General features: G+C 35.3%; 1 long non-coding RNA gene across 1 annotated transcript; it reads left to right on the top strand.

Moving 5' to 3' along the window:
- The first annotated feature begins 17,632 nt into the window (after window positions 1–17,632).
- LOC110689105 lies at window positions 17,633–18,718 on the top strand. Its single transcript, XR_002504804.1, has 2 exons — window positions 17,633–18,170; window positions 18,469–18,718. It is a non-coding gene; the product is annotated as an uncharacterized LOC110689105 (long non-coding RNA).
- The last annotated feature ends 2,371 nt before the right edge of the window (window positions 18,719–21,089 follow it).

The following is a 21,089-nucleotide window of genomic DNA, read 5'->3' as shown; positions in this document are numbered from 1 at the left end:
CCAAATCCGAATCGAATATTTTTCTGATCGTTTTCAGATTGAGTCGGGTCGGGTGTGCTTTTGATACCTCTAGGTTCAATGCTTGAAGTGGAGCAACAATTACTAAAACCAATGTGATGAAAGGGAATTCCAGTTCACCTAGAAAACATACAGATGAGTTAAGTACTAACAAGTATGGACATGATTATCAAATGTTATTATGAAAAATGTTGGAATATTCTCGAACTACTACATACAAGTATTAACTTCATGTAGTTTTCTTTTTTAAAAAAGAATTTGAGTAAATGAAAATATCGATGGTCAAAGTTGTGTGTTGGGTGTGTGAATAGTCATTGATGCAAGCTTTTAACAATGGAGGAAGTTGGAAGTATACCATATGTTGGATTGGCATGGACAAGGGAGCAGATGAGGTGGCATAAGCCATATCGAAAGACCAGAAAGGGAAGCTTACTTAGCATGATATGGTACAAGTTATAGATGACGAAAACAAACAGATCAAGGAGATGCACTAAAAACTTAAAGAATTTTTATATTAATTTGTTTTTGATAGGAATACTTAAATGGACACGGATTTCATATTTAAAAATAGGGAGATCACATGCCATTTGAAAAGGGATTACGTATGTGCTTTCTAAGTTTGCGACTAACGAAAATTAATAGCAATAAAGACAGAAAAACAAGTAATAAACGAGACATGGAGAATTTACCGTGAGAAACCCAAGAATTGGGAGAAAAACCCACCAATCTACTATGGAGTAACAATTTGATGAAGAACAATGTAGTTTACAAGCTTTCAATCTCCATGAAAGCTCCGTCCCCAAGCTCACCCTCTCAAACACCAAAACCCTAAGTGTTTGGGTTTACATGAAGCTTTCTCTCTCTACATCTTTGCCCTCATCCTATTACGCTCTCTACAACGACAAAATAAGAGTATATATAGTGCAAGAAGATCAATGGCTACGATTACATCCCAAGCGAAATAAAAGAAATCGCGTCGCTGAACAGGGGCTCAATGGTTCGACTGAACGTACCCAGAGTTCGGTCAAACCTGGGGTGGTTCGGTCAAACCACTTCCTAGGTTCGACTGAACCTACACTAGAAATCAAAGAGCTCCAGGGTCTGCCTCAAAAACAAGGTTCGACCGAACTTTTCTACAATTTGGTCGAACTCTCGCATTGCGCGGACATCTCTTCTTAAAACATCCATAACTCCCTTGATTCTTAACCAAATGGAGCTTATGACTAGTCGTTGGAAAGATCTTGAGACAATTTATCACCTCCAACCTTGAATTATCTCAATATCATTCCTATATATTGAGATATGCTCATTTGAAGTCAGCCCTTTGCCATCCACCATTGCTTAACACCAAGCATTAGTCCATAGCTTAAACTCCTAAGCTATGCACCCCCTTAGCCTCCTTGAACCGTTCTCCACACTTCTCAAATTAAACCCAACACCATTAAGTCATCATACTACTAATATATGCTTACTAAATGTAATTGAATGCTATTACAGGGCTAAGAAAAATTAGTCATTTCATTTTATTTTTTAACCCTATAGAGTGAAGAAGAGAACAAGGTAACCATTGCTTTCAGCTTCACCTGGAAGAGAGAAAAAGAAGCGAACAAGGAGGTCTAGAATAGCTGCCCAAGCACCATATTCTCCCTTGAAAATCAAAGACCATTCTTATATTGTAAATGTCATGAAGCAAAGTATTTTTTTTCCTAACAATTTCATAAAGTTGCAATTGACCTCCAGGGCTAAAGGGTTCCCAAAAGAGTAAGCTTGTGGATGATCAATACATCAATTTGCAAGTACAATGGGTTGTCTATCTATTGAATCTACTGTATGTGTAAAGTGTAATATTTATATTTAGTTAGCATATAAATTAACTGTCATTGGAACAGAGCATGTTCACACTGAGCAGGGGTGTAGACACCCATTTGTGTCTCCTCAAAACCAAACCTAGTGATGAATACCTTTCATGTCATTTGATTATCGAATAAAGCGAAAGTGTGAAAAGTCTAGTGATGAAGATGTTTTTATTAAAATATCTTTTCTTTCTGTTTTTGAAAATATTTTTTTTCTTACCCTATTTTTGAAAAATGTGCATTCCAGTTTAGTTTGGTCCATGATATGGGTCCAATAATGGTGTGGTTGGATGGGATTTGAAAAGACCTTTCCAACGATATATTATAAGCCCAATTCCGATGAATAATGAGGAAGTTATGGCCAAAATACTAAACTGGGCCTGATTTGGTTTTTATATGTGTAGGCGTCGCTCGAAGTGCGCCTACGTAAAAAGGCATGTGGTGAATATTCTTGGCACTCATAGGAAGTAGGAATTGACATAATACGATTAGGGACAAGAAAAGTAGGGAGCCGCCAACAAGTTTTTAAGGAACTTGTAAACCGTTCACGGATCATAAAAAGGCAACCACGATAAGGGACAACGATAGGCAACAACGATTGACCCGTGAAGGTTACACCCCATTCATAATCCATGAGATTACTAACTCCATATGGTTCGGAACCACGAAAGGAGGATCGGGGATGATGGTACGAAGTGAGTCATGGAGTCACATTCGCCCGTATTGGCCTCTACTCGATTCTTATATTGAAAAGCATTCCTGTGATCTCAAAGGCATACAAACAATAATTCAATTCGCTCCAAACTATTATTTAACTAAATTGGTTTAATATTAATGCACACATAATTCTAAAATATTGTGATCACTTCAATTAATAATAAGATTAAAAGGATCCTAAACCGGTTGTCCAAATTATCTTATTAGGCGTGATTTTCAATTACATATTCCCTTTAAACATGCAATATGGTGATCAATAATAGAATAGCATTAATATTAATACCAATTCAATCACAATTCCAACAACATAAATTCGTTAGAAAAATAATAAAAATAAAAGGAGCATGACTCTTACTTTGATTCTGTTTGTTTGCAACTACAAAATAATAAACGAGTTAGTAACTTCAAGGAAATAATAAAACGACGATTAAATTAAATTAAATAAAATAAAGTTGATTTTGGGACCAAACCCTCAAACAGTTCTACCTTTCACGCCTTGGTTTAAGGACAGAACCTCGAGTAAAATATGTACTCCTTTGAATACTTGAAGAAGGAATTTTGAAGTAGAGAAGGGTAGTCTAGTGTTTAGGCTAAAGCATAGAAGAGAGAAAATAAAATAATAAAATTACTCGGTGCCCCGTTCATCAGAAATGAGGGGGTATTTATAGGGAAAATGTGCTGAGGGAGCACACAGAACCCTAAAATGATAAAAACCCTAAAAAAGTATCCCGTGACACGGTTAAACTGTACCGTGACACGGGAAGCTCCACCGTCAGACGGTTCACTTTCCCGTGACACGGTACATTTTTGGTGTGACGCGGGAAATTTTCAGAAAACGGGATAAAAAACGCGTTAAGGGTTTACGCGGAAAAGACACGGAATGTCCCGTGTCACGGCAGATCTCCCGTGTCACGGGAAGTCCCACCGTCAGACGGAAAGGATTCCCGTGACACGGTAGGTACCTGCCGTGGCGCGGGAAATTCCAGCTTGTTTTTCCGTTTAAATACATTTTTAACCCTAATTTCCTTCGGCATTTTAAGTGCCGATTGATAATTTCGGGCCTTTTCTGACTTTTTATTATTCGGGCTAAAATAAGAAAATAATTAAATAAAAATAAATAAAGGGTTTGGGCCAAAAATAAATAATAAAACAATAAAATAAAAAAGGTTTGGGCTAAAAATTAATTAATAAGTTTGGGCTGAAATCAAAACTATGCTTTTACCAAACATCAAGACTAATCCATGGACTGTTCAAAAATATGAATAAAATACGATTTTTTAAGCACTCTCGGGATTAAATATTAAATCCGATCAATAGTGGCGGTGAAAGGTTGTTCATCATCGGGTTTGATTTTGGGGAGACATTTTTAGATGTCTACAATATGCGGCCCAATGATCTAGATCGAGGAGGACCTATTATTATTTATCATTCCTAAAGCTATTAGGATTGATTATAGTCTTCTAGAATACTCTAGAAGGTTATTTTAAATCCTAATGGAGTTAGGATTGATAATTATGTTTTAAAGAGTTTGAAATTGAATAAAACTACTCCTTTTGAGAATCCTTGTTTTGTATGAAGTGAAATATATTCAGATTTTATTTTCGTGACTCATGATCTTTATCCAAATTTTATATGATTGGATAGATCTTGAAATTATCTTTCCAATGATATATTATAATATTAAATCTGAGTTATAACGAAAAAGATATGAATGAGACATGAAACTCTATCCAAAACTGACACCGTCCTACTATTTCGACCATATCTTTTTATATATGCAAAATATTTTAATCTGATTCTAATAGGGTTGGAAAGTAGACTTCATTATCTTTCCAACGACATATTATATGACTTATTTGGGCTTCTGGATCAAAAGATATGATAAAAACAAAATCCGCAAAAACTGTTTTCCAGCGCCTGGCGCCAAGCCTAGCGTCTGGCGCCAATCCTGGCGTCTGGCGCTAGAGTCCAGCGTTTGGCGGCACTTGCGAGTTTGACGCTGCGATCGAGTTTTATTCTCGTCGAAACTCTGATTCGTTTTTCTATCTTTTTGGCTGATTTTCTCTATAAATAGCCTCTTAAAATTATGTTTTCATTCATCATTTCTCATCAATTCTTATTCTTTCTAATTCTCACCAACTCTCATCAAGAAATTCTTGATTCTCTCCCTCTTTCTAAGCCTAACTTTTTACAAACACAATTCCTCATACATTAGCACTAGACACACCTAACCAAGTTCGAAGTTGCCTTCGCCCTAGACGTGAAAGGTTTTAATTTATGAGGGTTTGGTCCCAAATCTCTATTTCAATTGTTTGATTTAATTGTTTTAGTTATTATTTTCCTTGAAGTTACTAACACGTGTATTTTGTTATTAGAAAGAGGTACGAGACATCCAAGTAAGTGCTTTAATTGGTTGCATTGTTATTATGATATAGAAATCATGTCTAGGTTGCTATTATAATTCCTAATGTCATGTTAGGGTGACAACAATAAGTTCATAGTATCATGTTTAGGGAAAAGGTTATAATATCAAATATGCTTATTACGATTCATGCGATGCTTCCTATTTTCTTCCTAATATTCATGATAGTATCATGTTAGGGTTAAAGCTTTGATCTTTATTGCTTAGTGACATGCTAGGGTTTGTTATTAATCTTATTAGTATCATGCCTAGGATCTTGCTATTATTATACTTTATTTTTAACATGAACACGATTATGTTAATTATGATTAATTTTATTATTTTAATTATGATTTTAATTGTTATAATTTATGATCATGTTAATTATGATTATGATTATTTTAATTATGATGATTATTTTAATTATGATTATCATTATTTTTATAATTATTATTATGTTGCTTGATATTTATTTTTATTGCTTGATCACATCTTTTATGCATGTTTAAAGGGAATTGGTACTTGTAATCACGCTTAATAAGATAATTAATAATCTAGTTAGGGTTAATTATGATTATAATTCAAGTGACCAGCAATTTTATTAGTGCATTAATGTTCAACCAACATAGATAAACAGGTTTAGGGTAAACCTAATGATTGCATGTTAGTCAAAAAGCGCATATGAATACGATCAGAATAAAGTAGAGGCCTGGGCAAGTTCAATCTCTTTTAGGTTGAATTTGTACCTTCATCCCCGAAATACCAGTCATGGTTTCCAGACCTATTGGAGTTGACGATCTCCTGGATCGTTAAGGGGTGTAACCTTCACCTCGTGAACGGTTTACAAGTTCCTAAAACTTGTTGACGACTCTTTTGCTCTATCTTCTTTCCCTTTGGACGCCACCGTACTTAGTGTATGATCACAGTGGGGTTCAAGTTTGGGGTAATGCTTGAAATATTCCCTACAAGGAGTAATTCCAAGTTTCTCATAATGATTAACATGCATTGTTTCTCATGGGGGTATTTTGGTAACTTACGCATGGCAAGTTGTCCAGCTAGTTAATGACTTGGAAAGGACTTGACTGACACGTGAAATTGAATTGATAGGTTAGGAATAAAAAACTGACGGTGTTAACTAGGAATTATAAAATGGCATACGAACCCACCGTTCAATCAATCCCACAAACCCGCTGTACCACAATAACCATGAGAAATTCGAACCCCCATAACCGAGAACCCACGAACCCCAAAACCCTCAATTCAGAACTTGAACTCAAACCTAGAACCTCAAAATCCATAACTCACGAACCCATAGGGCCTGTTCTCATCAGATTAATTTCAGTTCAGTTCAGTTCAGCTCTAATAAGTTCAGTTAAGTTCGACTCTAATAAGTTCAGTTAAGTTTATGTCTAATGATATAATTCTAATTATATAAATCCAAATTTCATACTTTTAAGCTTATATTACAACAATGACAATGACAATGACAATTAACAGCAACAACAACAATAAGAATGAGAATTTTTAAAAAGTGTTTTGTGTTCTTTTATCATTTTAATATATTTTTTTTAATTATATAGTAGAGAAATTGGAGAAAGTAATAAAATATGGAGGTAGTGGGGTAAGTGAAATAATAAAAAATTGTAAAAAGTAAAAGTAGTGGAGAGAATTGGTGGAGAGAGAATATCTGTTGAGTTTTGATGAGTCCGACTCATCGCGGAAAATAAAACCTAAGCCAAGATCAAACAACTCACAATTAATATTATCAAAAGACATAATTAACAAGAATTATGGAAAGTCAAAATTACCTTTGAAGAGTGCTTCGCTCGTTCACCGAGCTCTTACTTGAGAAAGCTTAAGTCTCGCAACGGGCGATAACCTCCTACGGTATCCACCCGTAACACGATCCTGACTAGGTCTATTACTTGAAGGTAAGCCAAGTCCGACCAAACTATTCGAGTACGTAATTATGAGTTTAAAGGTTTTCTCTCAAGTGGAGATGACTTTTCTAACTCTTACTCAAGTGAACAATCCCAAGGTATGCCTTGGCTATTTATAGGAGTGCTTCCTTGTAAATTTCACTCATCTTTCAACGTGGCTATTTTGAATTCAATCCTTATTTAAATAAACAAAGGAATAATAAAGTAACAAGTGTCACATGGTTAGGTGAGGACCACTTCCTCACTTGCTCCCTAAGGCAACTTACATGCATTGAGAGCTAACCATGTGGCACCCAACCTTGAGCCCCAAGTTGGGTTCGGTTGGGCCGCCACCTTTTGGCCCGCGTCCATGACCTGTCACCCGTGTTCGCGGCCCGTTGCCATAAGGCATTGTCGACGTGGCACACTGCCACTTGGTGGCTGCCAACGTGGGCACGCCGCCACCTTGGCACGCTGCCACATGGCACGCTGCCACATGGAACGCCGCCACCTTGGCACGCTGCCACATGGCACGCCACATGGCATGCTGCCATGTGCGCTACCACGTGGCGCACTTCTATTTGCACTACAAGAAAAAGGCTATTTTACGACTGAAAAAATCAGTCGCTGGAGCCTTATATTCCGTCGCAAATCATGTTAACGACGAAATTCCGTCGTTAAGGTCTTTCAAAAAACAATTTGTAGGTAAAAGTTGATTTTTCGAGGAAAATTCTGTCGAAAGGGCTATTCCGACGGATTTTCCGACGGAACCTAGTCTGTCGGAATTTTTTTTGATTTCAGTTTTAATTCCGTCGCTATTTTACAACGGAAAAATCCGTCGATGACTTGGCTATAACGACGGAAAATTCGGTTGTTAGGAAATACTTTCCGATAGATTAGTTCCGTCTTAAAACTTAATCATTGCGAGGGATTAATATTCTGTCGCAAATTTACGACGGAATTAAGCGTCGTAAATCTACGACGAAATTATAATCTGTCGCAACGGTTAAGTTTTGCGACGGAATTTCCCTCACAGTTTTTCCGTCGCAAATTCATTTTTTCGACGGAATTAAATCTCAGACTTTTCGTTGGAAATAACATTTTATTTCGACAAATTTTGATTTATTTTTTTTAAAAAAAATTGGCATCAATCAAAACCTATATTCATGCACCTAATACCCGTGATAATTAAAATCATAATCGAATTATGGAAATATTAATATATGTATTTCCACAAAAGCTATGTTAGAACATAATCAAAAGCTACATAATATATAGTCATTTCTACAAAAGCGGGAATATAATCAAACACTACATAATTTAAATTAATTACATGTCCATACTACCTAAACCAAAGCTAGGCTAAGCAATTGCCGGGGTACCCTGGCCTGCTCCTCCACTACCAGGGTCGTCCCTGGGGTCTCGATGCCGAGGCTGAAAAGTGGAACATGTGTCGTTGCTGACGAATTGACTCGTGCACTCATTCCACCTCTCCTCGACTCTCCTCTCCTTTTAGGCCACTTCAACTTGAATTCGGGTTTGCATCTCAGATTCCATTTCACTCCGGATTTCACTTTGGAGTTTACTCCGAATTTCACTTCGGAGTTCACTTCGGATTTCACTGCGAAGAGCCTGCACCCTATGCTCCATCTGATCCTGCATATGAGAAACAACGGACTGTGTGTACTACTGTGAAGACCTGTACTGTTATGAGTCATATTTTTATATGATTTATAGGCATGTTTATGTTAAGTTTATAGTGGATTTTTAGGGCTTTTAGTCGTTTTTTAGGTTGCATATGCATAAGTTGTCTATTTTGTACTCTATTATGCCTTGTTTGTGTTTTCTTAATGTTTAATATGTTTTCATAGCTATTTGGACGCTTTCGGAGTAGTTTGGAAGAATCGGACAATGAAAGGATGAAAAGTCGATGAATCAAGGTCACTCAATGAAAGAATTGTGTTTTTGAAAGCTTCGATTGATATTTATTTGCGTAAGAGATGATTATAGCATCCACAAGGGTCGTTATGCATCTTTCGGAATTGAATTTGAGTTAGTAACGAAGAAAAACGATGGTTTACAAAGTGTCAAAATTGAACTTTGTCCACTCTTTTGTTCATAACTTGAGTTCTACATATCGGATTGAAGGATTCAAGTTGCATTGGAAACTAGACTTGAAGAGATTTCCAATGATAGGTCACACGCCCCAAGAAGTCTCCTGGAACAGAAGTTATAAGCGTTTGAATCCAAGCAATGATGTCAGCCACCCACGAGATATTGCTGTGAGTCTGTGCTGCGTCCACTCGATGCTCGCTGCTGTTACTGCCAGGGCGCGACCACCAGCCCTGCGACCGCTGGTATGGTCGAGCAGTCCTTGAAGCCTTGAGTAGCTTTGTCATCCCACATCGTCACAAGTCTTCGGGCCACGTCATCTTCTATCATCCAATAATATTACAACTTATGTAATTTATATTTTCTTATTTCTTTTCTTTAATTTTTTAAATAAGTTTTAGGATAATATAAATAATCAAGGGATATCATTTTTCCCTTAGGCTGTTTTTACGTTTGTTTTCTCAAACCCTACTTTCTCATGGCATCTCCATGGATGATTCTTGGGTTTATTATTGTAATTTATTGAGGTATTTTTTTAATTCTATTTCTTTACTTTAATTATGTTTTCTTTATTAGATTTAGTTTTAATTATTTATTTCATGCTTTAGTAGTTTATTTATAGGGTTTGGGAATCCATGTTTATATAATGAATCTTGATTGATGTTGTTGATATTTTAATTATTGATTTCTCTAATTGATAGTGTTTTATTGTTAATCTTACAACCCGATCAATTGTTTGATTAATTATTGTTAATAAAAGTTTGAATCGAAAGATCTTACTTTTAGAGGCTTACCTACAAGGCTACAATTATCAATTTTGATTATGTTAGCGACCGAACTACATATGTTGAATTGAGAGCGTTAAAACCCGACCGTAGGCTTAGCAATTGCTCTAGTTAATTGATTAACTGAATTGTTATTGGTATTTTGATAGATTTAGAACTATAAGCATGGTGAACCATAACCCTAGGCTTTTTATTAATTGTTTTATTCCTATTTTAATTTAGACTACTTTCCTATCCCAATTTCATGCCATAGTTTAGTTTCTCCAATTTCTTAGAGGTTAGATTGAATACCATCTCCCTGTGGATTTGATCCTACTTACCCTACTACACTATTAGTTGGATTTGTTAGGAACTTATGTTTGATAGGTTATTAGGAATATAGGAAAATATATTATTGTGATATATTTTCCATATAGATCTTATGATATTATATTTAGGATAAAATATATCTTAGTGATATTCTAAGATAGATTTATGGAATTTTATATGATAGGGTTTTATATTGTGTAGGTTATCTTTTGTAGGCTATAAATATTAGCCAAGATCATCAATACAATTAAGAAGCTATTCTCTCATAAATAATTTTTTATGGTATCAAGAGCAGGTTAAATCTTGGGACCATTCACAAAAATTTCCCCCTGCCGGTGGGTTAGAAAGTTAAATCCACCGGTGGGATTCATATAATTTGCTTCCGCTATATTAATAGTCTTTGAAATTTTTGTTCTTTAATTTGTTTTTTTTTTAATTTTTTGGTTAGTGGACTATGTGAGTTAGTTTTCTCCGTAATACATCTCCATAGAAAATCCACGTTTGGCGTACTTTTTAATTTAAAAAAAAAAACAAAAACCATCGATTCTAGCAAAGGGGTGTGGGAGAAGATTACAGACACCAGCAAAGGGCCGTAGCAAAAGATCACGGACACCAGCAAAGGGTTGTGGCAGAAGATCACGGACACCAGCAAAGGGCCGTTGTAACGCCCTAAAAATTCCTTTCTTTTAAATACCCACTTTACTTTTTAAGATACGATTTAGGAATATCTAAGACATTACCGCCATCGTGAAAACGGCTAAGGCAACTATCAAAGATACACAACGGAAGACTTTAAATTAAAAACCGTTTAAACAAGTCAGCTCAAAAGTCAACCAAACTAAAGTAAAGTTTAAAACCAAACAAACAAAGTCAATAAAATCAAACTATAACTTGGAACCATTAAAGCCCTTATTCAAAACCGTTCCAAAACCAAGCCTTCGCGTTAGTCCACATGAAAAGTATTATAAATAAACAAAGCATAAAACACATCATAAACTATTGGAAACTAGCATGATTCACTCTTCACTCATGCCCCGTCATGAATATGCTTCAATACCTGAAAAGTTTATCTTTACTTGTCCCCACTACTCTCCATTAAAAATGGGTCATCATAGGGCCAAGATAAAGACATGGCCAAACACACAAACACACACAATAAAGAAAGCTGAGTACGTAGGCGTAATTAAACACACTAACATGCTTTCACCTATCAACACACACTTACCTCAATGCACCTGTTTACAAGCACACACAACAATCAACAAGACACTTTAATTAGACACTAAATAATTCATTTAGCGTTGATTACGCATCGAACGGGTTTCCAACTATACCTCCCCCAAATAAATTAGGTTAACTGACACGGGAGCTAACCGTGCTAGCGACAAAACCACTCAAAGGTGGCGGAATTCCTGCGCATAATAATAAATAAAAAGGAATGTACAGTGTCCAGTACTCCATTAGAAGTTATGGTTAAATATAAAACCCCATAACTCCCTCCATTGTTCATACTCAAGGTATATACGTTTAAAGAGTTTTGGTGCGTAAGCTCTTTCACTTTACGTTATTTACATGTTATTGGATTTGGTGATGACTCTCAAAGCATAATAAATCAATCAACAATATTTATTCAATCAACCAAACATACCAATTTAATTCTTGAATAATTAGTGACCACATATTATTTAATATTGAACCCTTTTTAATTCTACATCAGTGTCAAAGACACCTTAAACGCATAAAGCGCCAAAAATCCTATCCCTCGGTGTTAAAAACACCTTAAGTGCACAAAGGCACCAACATACAATTTATTCTTGTGTACATAGGCACTTGTATAGCTCCTTCCTCATGCTTAAAGCATCAATAAAAATTATTTGAACCATAATAAAAATTCCTTTTCAATATTCCAAACATAACTAAGCATGTAATTAATTAATCATGCATTCTAACATGCCATAAATAAAAGTGTGGTTCAAACACAACATGCCAAACATTAATTTTCCAACTATTAATCCATCTCAAATAAATCATGCTTTCTAATTTAAACACCAATATCAATAATCCACAATTTCCAATCATAAATCTTAGCATGATACTATTTAGAATTAATTAAATCAAGCCTAGCATGATACTACATCACCAAAAATATGCTAAGTACGCGAACGTACCTTGAGTACGATTTTAAAATTGCCACGACTAGCAGAAATTGCTTACTTCAAAGTCTCCTACACATTAAAATCATAATAGAGTATTAAAATCCACTCTAAACAAATTTCCAGCAATATATACTATTTTAGAACCCCTCATAATTTAATTAAAGTAAGCTGAAATTATATTTAAAACACCATAATTAAGTCCCAATTAATGGGTAATTAAAATTTCTTCAAGAAACATAATATTAAGTGTTTTACATAAAATTCCAGCACTTTATTTTAATTAAAACTTGCTGTAATTAAGCCTTAAACCACTTAAAACAAAGGTCTACCCCAATATACATCATAATCCTTCAATAACTCATAAATCAAGAACCCAGGGTTTCAAAATTTAGGGCTTTTTAATTAAAAACCAAATTTGAAAATTAATTAACATAATTATAATAATCAAACATAAAAATTAAATCCCAAACTCATAATTTACAATTAGATTAAAGCATAGATTAAATTTGAGTAAGAAAGATTTGATTTTTAAATATTTTTTTTCGAAACCCACGCAGCAGGCCGGCGCCACTGCCGGCTGCTGTCAGCACTGGTGGTCACCGCTGCTGCCGGCTGGGTGGCTGGTGATCGGTGGCCCACCGATGGTGGTGGTTGCCGTTGGTGGTGGTGCGAAAACAAAAGGGGAAGGGGAAGGAGAAAGAAAAGAAAAAGAAAGAAGAAAAATAAGGAGAAAAGGGAGAGAAGTTTACCTTGGGTTTTCTCCACTCTGGGAAAAGTTGAATTGCCTCATAAGACGGATATTTATACCCCTTCTCTATCACCCTTTTACCTCAACTTTCCTCCTTTAGTTTTTCCTAATCCCTTCCTTACTAAAACTTGTTAAAATCATAATTTCCTAAAATAAAACCCCAACTTTTATAAAATAAATAATTAAACAAACTTTCCTTTAGTAAAAATATTTCCAAACTTACATAGGATAAATAATTAAAACACCATAATTAAAATATTAAAATTATTTAAATACCCTTATAAAATACATATTTTAAATAAAATACGTATAAAAATACGGGGTATTATAGCCGTGGTAGAAGACTACGGACACCAGCAAAGGGCCTTGACAAAAGACTGCGGACACCAGCAAAGGGCCGTGACAAAAGACTGCGCCACCAGCAAAGGGTCGTGATAGAAGATCACGGACACCAGCAAAAGGCCTTGAGAAAAGACTACGGACACCAGCAAAGGGCCGTGACAGAAAACCACGGATACCAGGAAAGAAACATGGCTGCAAAAGTTTTTTTTTAAAAAAAAATAAATAAAAATAATTGAAGGCGACATCAACAGAGTAGTGCAACTCGATCGACTTCAACAAAGTGCGAATTTCCAATTGTAACGTTCGTGTTACTGCCGTTACGATTGCGGGAGGGTATTAGGAATATAGGAAAATATATTATTGTGATATATTTTCCATATAGATCTTATGATATTATATTTAGGATAATAATATATCTTAGTGATATTCTAAGATAGATTTATGGAAGTTTATATGATAGAGTTTTATATTGTGTAGGTTATCTTTTGTAGGCTATAAATATTAGCCAAGATCATTAATACAATTAAGAAGCTATTCTCTCATAAATAATTTGTCAGTACGACAACCTATCAACCTGGAAACTCGAACCATCCGATTTCCATAATACAACTCTGCACTTTGGCCAAGTCCCATTACACGACCCTTCTTGTTGCGATCACCCACCATCTCCCAATACAACTCGTTTAAACTCTTTTTAATCCCTTGGGTAGTGGCTTATTCAACCTTCTTCTAGTAGGTCTCCTATATGAAATACATTATACAATCATACATAGTTTATAAAAATTACGAACAACATAAGTTACAAGTAAAGCAAATAAACATATAAGTGGTTATGACTTAACATCACATAAAAAGAAGTTATTTTCTAAGTTTTTGGGATCATTTCATCAAAATAGAGCCAAGTAAAGGAAAAATAGCTTCTACTATGCCTATTTTCTTCATTTCTTTACTTAGAAACTCATTCTTTTTCAAACCAACTCACAATTACATAGTTATAAGTGGTTATGACTTGTTATCTTTGGGATCATTTCATCAAAATAGAGCCAAGTAAAGGCAAAATGGCTTCTAATATGCCTATTTTTTCATTTCTTTACTTATGAACTCATTCTTTCTCAAACCATCTCAGAACTACATAAGTATAAGTGGATATGACTTGAAATCACATAAAAGAAGCCATTTTCTAAGTTTTTGGGATCATTTCATCAAAATAGAGCCAAGTAAAGCCAATATGGCTTCTTATATGCCTATTTTCTTCATTTCTTGACAAATGCACTCATTATTATTTCTCAAACCATCTGACAATTACATAGTTTTAAGTGGTTATAACTTGAAATCACATAAAAAAAGCTATTTCCTAAGTTTTTGGGTTCATTTTATCAAAATAGAGCCAAGTAAAGCCAAAATGGCTTCTAATATACCTATTTTCTTCATTTCGTTACTTATGAACTCATTTTTTCTCAAACCATCTCACAATTATATAGTTATAAGTGGTTATGACTTGAAATCACATAAAAAGAAGCTACTATCTAAGTTTTTGGGGGTCATTTCATCAAAATAAAGCCAAATAAAAGTTTAGATACTAAATTATATTAAAGTTTTTACCGCAATGTTCTTGGTTTTGGCATTGGCAAGCAGCGGTCCTTTCCCAGTAGGAATGGCAACAGATCGGATTCAGGTCGGATGGATTCCACCCGCATCCACCCAAATTAACCATCCGCTCCACCCGATCCACCCGTCACCCGCAAAACCCATCACCCGCATCCGATCCATCCGTCATCCTCGAATGAAACGGGTGGATCGGATGCTTAGCGGGTGATAATTATAATCCTACTCTAACTATAAAATCTAATACGTTATTATAAAAAAAAATTTTTTAGCCAATTTTAAACTTAAAAAGTAAACCATTAATTAAAATTCTTATTCCAAACTATAGCAATAATAATAATAATAATAAAAAAAAAATCATAAACTTACTTTTTTTTAACGTAATCATGAACTTATTTCGGTACTACATAATTGGGAATTGAGGGAGGTTTTATATTTTTAAAAATAAAATTAAAGAATTTTTAGAAATATTTTTTTTAGAAATATACAGTACATACATAGTGTAGTATACTAGTATATAAGAAAATTGGGAATTTTTTTTATATATACAGATGGACTACCAATCGGGTGATAAACGGATGACGGATCGGGTGAAGGATGAAACGGAGCTCCACCCGAATCCGACCCGATCCGTCACCCAACCTTCATCCATTTAATGCAGATTTTTGTCCATTTATTTATTTCGGGTGGATCGGATTTGCGGATATCCATCTGGAATTGCCATCCCTATTTCCCAAGGACCTCCTTGAAGTGCGTCTTCATGAAAAGCTCATGCGCAATTGGTAATTGGACTTTGTTTTTCTCCACCTTTGAATGTACATGCAACAAAACAAATTAAACTTGTCATTTCACTGTAATACACAATTGATGTTGTAGGGAATATTTCAAGCGTTAATCCCTAGCTTGAACCCCACTGTGATCATACACTAAAGCATGGTGGCGTCCAAAGGGAAGGAAGATAGAGCAAAAGAGTCGCCAACAAGTTTTTTAGGAACTTGTAAACCGTTCACGAGGTGAAGGTTACACCCCTTAACGATCCAAGAGATCGTCAACTCCAATAGGTCTTGAACCAAATAAGGTTCGGGGATGAAGGTACAAATCCAACCTAAAAGAGATTGAACCTGCCCTAATAATAGGCCTCTACTTTATTCTGATTTTATTCATGTGCGCTTTCTAACTAACATGCAATCAATAGGTTTAACCCTAAACTTGTTTATCTATGTTGGTTGAATATTAATGCACAAATAAAACTATTATTGACGACCACTTGAATTATAATCATATTAACCCTAAAGAAGATTATTAATTATCTTATTAAGCGTGATTACAAGTACAAATTTCTTTTAATCATACATAAAAGGCGTGATCAAGCAATAACAATAAATATCAAGCAACATAATAATAATCATAATAATAATAATCATAATATAATAATAATCATGAATAATAATTATAATCAATCATCATGTTAAAGCATAATATTAATAGCAAGATCCTAGGCATGATACTAACAAGATTAATAACAAACCCTAGCATGTCACTAAACAATAAAAATCAAAGCTTTAGCCCTAACATGATACTATCATGAATATTAGGAAAAACATAGGAAGCATTATACTTTTAATCATACTTGATATTAAATTTACCCTAAACATGATACTAGGAATTTATTGTTGTCACCCTAAACATCAAATTAAGGAAAACATCCTAACATGATACTAGGAATCATAATAACAATCTAAGCATGATTTCTATATAATAACATCAATAAAAACCATTAAAGTACTTACTTTGATGCCTCGTACCTCTTTCTAATAACAAAATACACACGTTAGTAACTTCAAGGAAAATAATAAACAACATTTAAATTAAATAATTGAAAGAGAGATTCAAGACCAAACCCTCAGAAATTAAAACCTTTCACGTCTAGGGCGAAGGCAACTTCAAACAATGCTAGGTGTGTCTAGTGCTAATGTATGAGGAATTGTGTTTGTAAAAGGCTAGGCTTAGAAAGAGAGAGAGAATCAAGAATTTTTAGAACGCTACTTATAAAGAAAATCAACAAAAAAGATAGAAAATCAAAACAGAGTTCTGACGCGTAAAACGAGGATTAGCGCCAGGCGCTAAGGCTAGCGCCAGGCGCTACAACTGGTGTTTGGCGCTGACTAACAAACTGACTTGTTTTCTTAAAATCAGATAGAAATTGCCGTACAGGAGGATAAAATTGTATTTTCCTCAAAAACGTTCTTTTATTCTGATTAAAACTCTAAAAGTCAACAAAAGTCAATTTATCAATGCTAATTGAATTAGGAATGAAAAGAACCTTCTAGAAGAATCTAGAAGACTACAACTATTCCTAATTGCATTAGGAATGATAAATTTATATTAGGCCCTCCTCAAGATCATTGGGCCGCATATAAGGCTCAAACCAGGCCCAGTTCAGTAATTTGGCCATGACTTCCTCCTCAATATTCATCGGAATTGGGCTTATAATATATCGTTGGAAAGTTCTTTTCAAGCCCTATCCAACTACACTATTATTGGACCCATATCATGGACCAACCAAACTGGATTGACTGTTTTCTTAAAATAGCACTAGTAGAATAAACTTGATGGGCAGCCACAAATGGCAAGTGGTTATTGAATTCTGCTTGCCAAAATGTAAATGGCAAGCGGTTTTGGATGAACTGCTTGTCAAAATGCCAATGGCAAGCGGTTTTGGATGAACCGCTTACCAAAATGTAAATGGCAAGAAGTTTGAGCATTGAGCCGCTTGCCATTTGGTCAAAAAAACCTAGAAAAGTAAAACCCAGCTCACGTCCTCATCTTCTCTCTCCTCCGTCCCCTTTCCCCTCATTTTCACGCTCTCTCTCCTCTGATCTATCCCCTCATTTTCACGTTCTCTCTCCTCTTTTTCCCCTCCATTACGCCTTAGTTCTTTCTCCTCTATCTCCCCTCCATCCTTTATCTTCTTCTCTTTCTTCTCTTATCTCCTTTCTCAGCCTCCCTTCTTTCCTTTCTCACGCCTCACCACAACGAAGGACGACGGACACATATCTCACGCCTCACCACAACGAAGAACAACGAACGACGAACGCCTCAGTACCCAACGACGAGAATGAAGAAAACGTTTGGGTTCAGTTTTCCGGCTCGGCGTTAGGGTTCAGATTGCTGCTTCTCAAGTCATATCTCACTTGATTTTCCGGTATTTCATTAAATTTTTAGCTAATTTTCGAGTTTTTGCATATATTATGTTTGTGTATAATTTAAGATCTAAACCAGGTATGTTTGTATATAATTTTAGAGTTTTTAGCTTTAAAATTTTGTTCTTCATAATTTAAGATCTGAACCCGGTATGTTTGTGTATAATTTTCGAGTTTTTTCGCTTTAAAATTTTGTTGTTCATAATTTAAGATATGAATTTTTTATTTTTTTTTACGCAAAAGATCTGAAATTAAGTTAATAATTATTGTTGTTTATTTTTTCAATTTATTGTTTGACAGATACGGTGAATCGGGATAGGGTGGTGGTGGTAATACGGGTTAAGGTGGTTGGTGGTTGGTGGTGGCAGCTGGTGGTGTGCACGGCTGGTGAACAAGAGCAGCATCAGTTTTATTTTGCTTGTTTTTTTTTTTTTTTTTTTTTTTTTTTTTTTTTTTTTATGAAAATGTAATATTACAACAATTAATTAATAAAAATATTAATGTTTTTGCATATATTATGTTTGTGTTACAATTTAATTGAAAAAACTAATTTTTTTTTTAAATTTTTTATACCCATAATGGGCAGCGGTTTGGCGCCAAAACCGCTGCCCTTTCACTACAAATGGCAAGCGGTTCTGAACCGCTTGCCATTTAAAAGGCTAATGGCAAGCCCCCCAATGGAATGCGGTTCAAAACCGCTTCCCATTAGGGGGTTTGAACCGCTTGCCATTATGTTTATTCTACTAGTGTAGGTTTTCAAAAACAGAGAGAAGATAAATAGAAATTAAAACTTTCCGCAACACTAAACTTTCCACACTTTCACTTCATTCGATTATGATTCGACGTGAAAGGTACTCATCACTGGGTTTGGTTTTGGGGAGACACAAATGGGTGTCTACAGATGTCTATTTCACTTGCCTAATTAACAAACTCACCATCCTTTTGCATGCTGTACAGATGAAATTGAATCCTGTTAGTGGGTTGGTTCAACCACATTGTCCATCAATCTGCCTTTTTTGTTCTTCTTGTTTTGTTTCAGACCGCTTCTTGTACGTCTCATAATTGACAACAATGTCCATCATCTTCTTGTGGACATTCTCATTCAACCAGTATGGCTTGACCGCGTAAAACCGAAACGCGTTTTATCCTATGTAGGCTTGTTTCTGTCCCGTGTCACACCAAAATACCCCACGTCACACTAAAATATACCGTGTCAAGGCATATTTTGTCGTGTTTTGGCATGCTGCTGACGTGTCGCGGCATTCTTTTTTAGGGTTTTTATCTTTTTAGGGTTCCGTGTGTTCCTTATGCTCATTTTCCCTATAAATACCCCCCCTTATTTCTGCAGTTCAGGGAATCAATTAACTGTTTCTTCTCTCTTCTATGGTCTAGCTCAAACACTAGCCTACCTTATTATTCCAAAATACCTCCCTTAAGCACTCCAAGGAGTTCGTACTTTAGCCGAGGTTCTGTCCTTAAACCAAGGCGTGAAAAGTAGAACTATGTGAGGATTTCAACTCTATTTAATTTAATTTTTATTATTGTTTTATTTATCTCCTTGAAGTTACTAACTCGTTTATTGTTTTATAGTTGCAAGCAAGCAAAATCAAAATAAGGAATCACGTTCCTTTTCTTTCTATTATTTTTCTAACGGTTTTATATTGTTGGATTATTGTTGAATTGCTTCCAATATTAATGTTGATTTTATTATATTTATTGATCACCATATTGCATGTTTAAAGGGAATATGTAATAAATAATCACGCCAAATAAGATAATTTGGACAACCGGTTTAGGTTCATTTTTAACCTTTTTATTTAATTGAAGTGATCACTAATATTTTAGAGTTATATTATGCATTAATATTCAACCAATTTAGCATAATAATAGTTTTGAGCAAGTTGAATATTTTGTTTGTATGCCTTTGAGATAGCAAGAATCACTTTTCACTATAAGAATCGAGTAGAGGCCAATACGGGCGAATGTGACTCCATGACTCACTTTGTACCATCATCCCCGATCCTCTTTTCGTGGTTCCAAACCATATGGAGTTAGTAAACTCATGGATTATGAATGGGGTGTAACCTTCACGGGTTAATCATTGTTGCCTATCGTTGTTCCTTTATTCGTGATTGCCTTTTATGATCCGTGAACGGTTAACAAGTTCCTTAAAAACTTGTTGGCGGCTCCCTACTTTCCTTGTCCCCTAATCGTATATGTCAATTACCACTTCCTATGTATTCCAAATTTATTCACACATGCTTAACGTAGGCGCACTTCGAACGACGCCTACAATTTGGCAACTCCACTGGGGAGGATTCTTGGTTATTTATCGATTTGAGTGATCGGTATTTAATTAAGATGAGTGGATGAGACTTGAAAGATTCTTGAAAAGTATTATTGTGATTAATTTGTCATTTTTTCATAAGCATAGACGTTTTTAACGTTGCATCCAAGTCTATCCCGTAGGAAAAATGGAATAACCTGATTGTGAACGAAGAAAAAAGGTACCAGTCAGATTTCCTTGCCGCGCCACGGCAGATCCACAAATGATAATTTTTGGTGAGATACTTTCCATGCCTAAGGAAAGTCGGCAGATGAATTTTGCAGTTTTCTATGCTTGAAGAAATCCACCGGATGATACTTTCCATGCTTGAGGAAAGTCGATGGATGATATAATCGCCGATTTCTTCGCCTTAAGAGCTGGTAACCACCGACAATTTTCCATTTGAGGAAAATATTGTCTGATGATGAGATTACAAGTCTCTGTGTATCGAGAACCCTGTACCGTGAATTGTCTTCGCTTGGGAGATGATCACTAAAATGATGATGGTTCGATTGTCCCCAAACGTGAGATGTAGATGGTTTGATTGTCCCCAAACATGGCTATAGACGGTTTTCTTGTCCCCGAACGTGGGCTA

The sequence above is a fragment of the Chenopodium quinoa genome, unplaced genomic scaffold, assembly GCF_001683475.1.
Source record: "Chenopodium quinoa cultivar QQ74 unplaced genomic scaffold, ASM168347v1, whole genome shotgun sequence".
Lineage (NCBI taxonomy): Eukaryota > Viridiplantae > Streptophyta > Magnoliopsida > Caryophyllales > Amaranthaceae > Chenopodium > Chenopodium quinoa.
The sequence above is the reverse complement of the archived record's forward strand: the minus strand, read 5'-3'. Positions and strand labels throughout refer to the sequence as shown.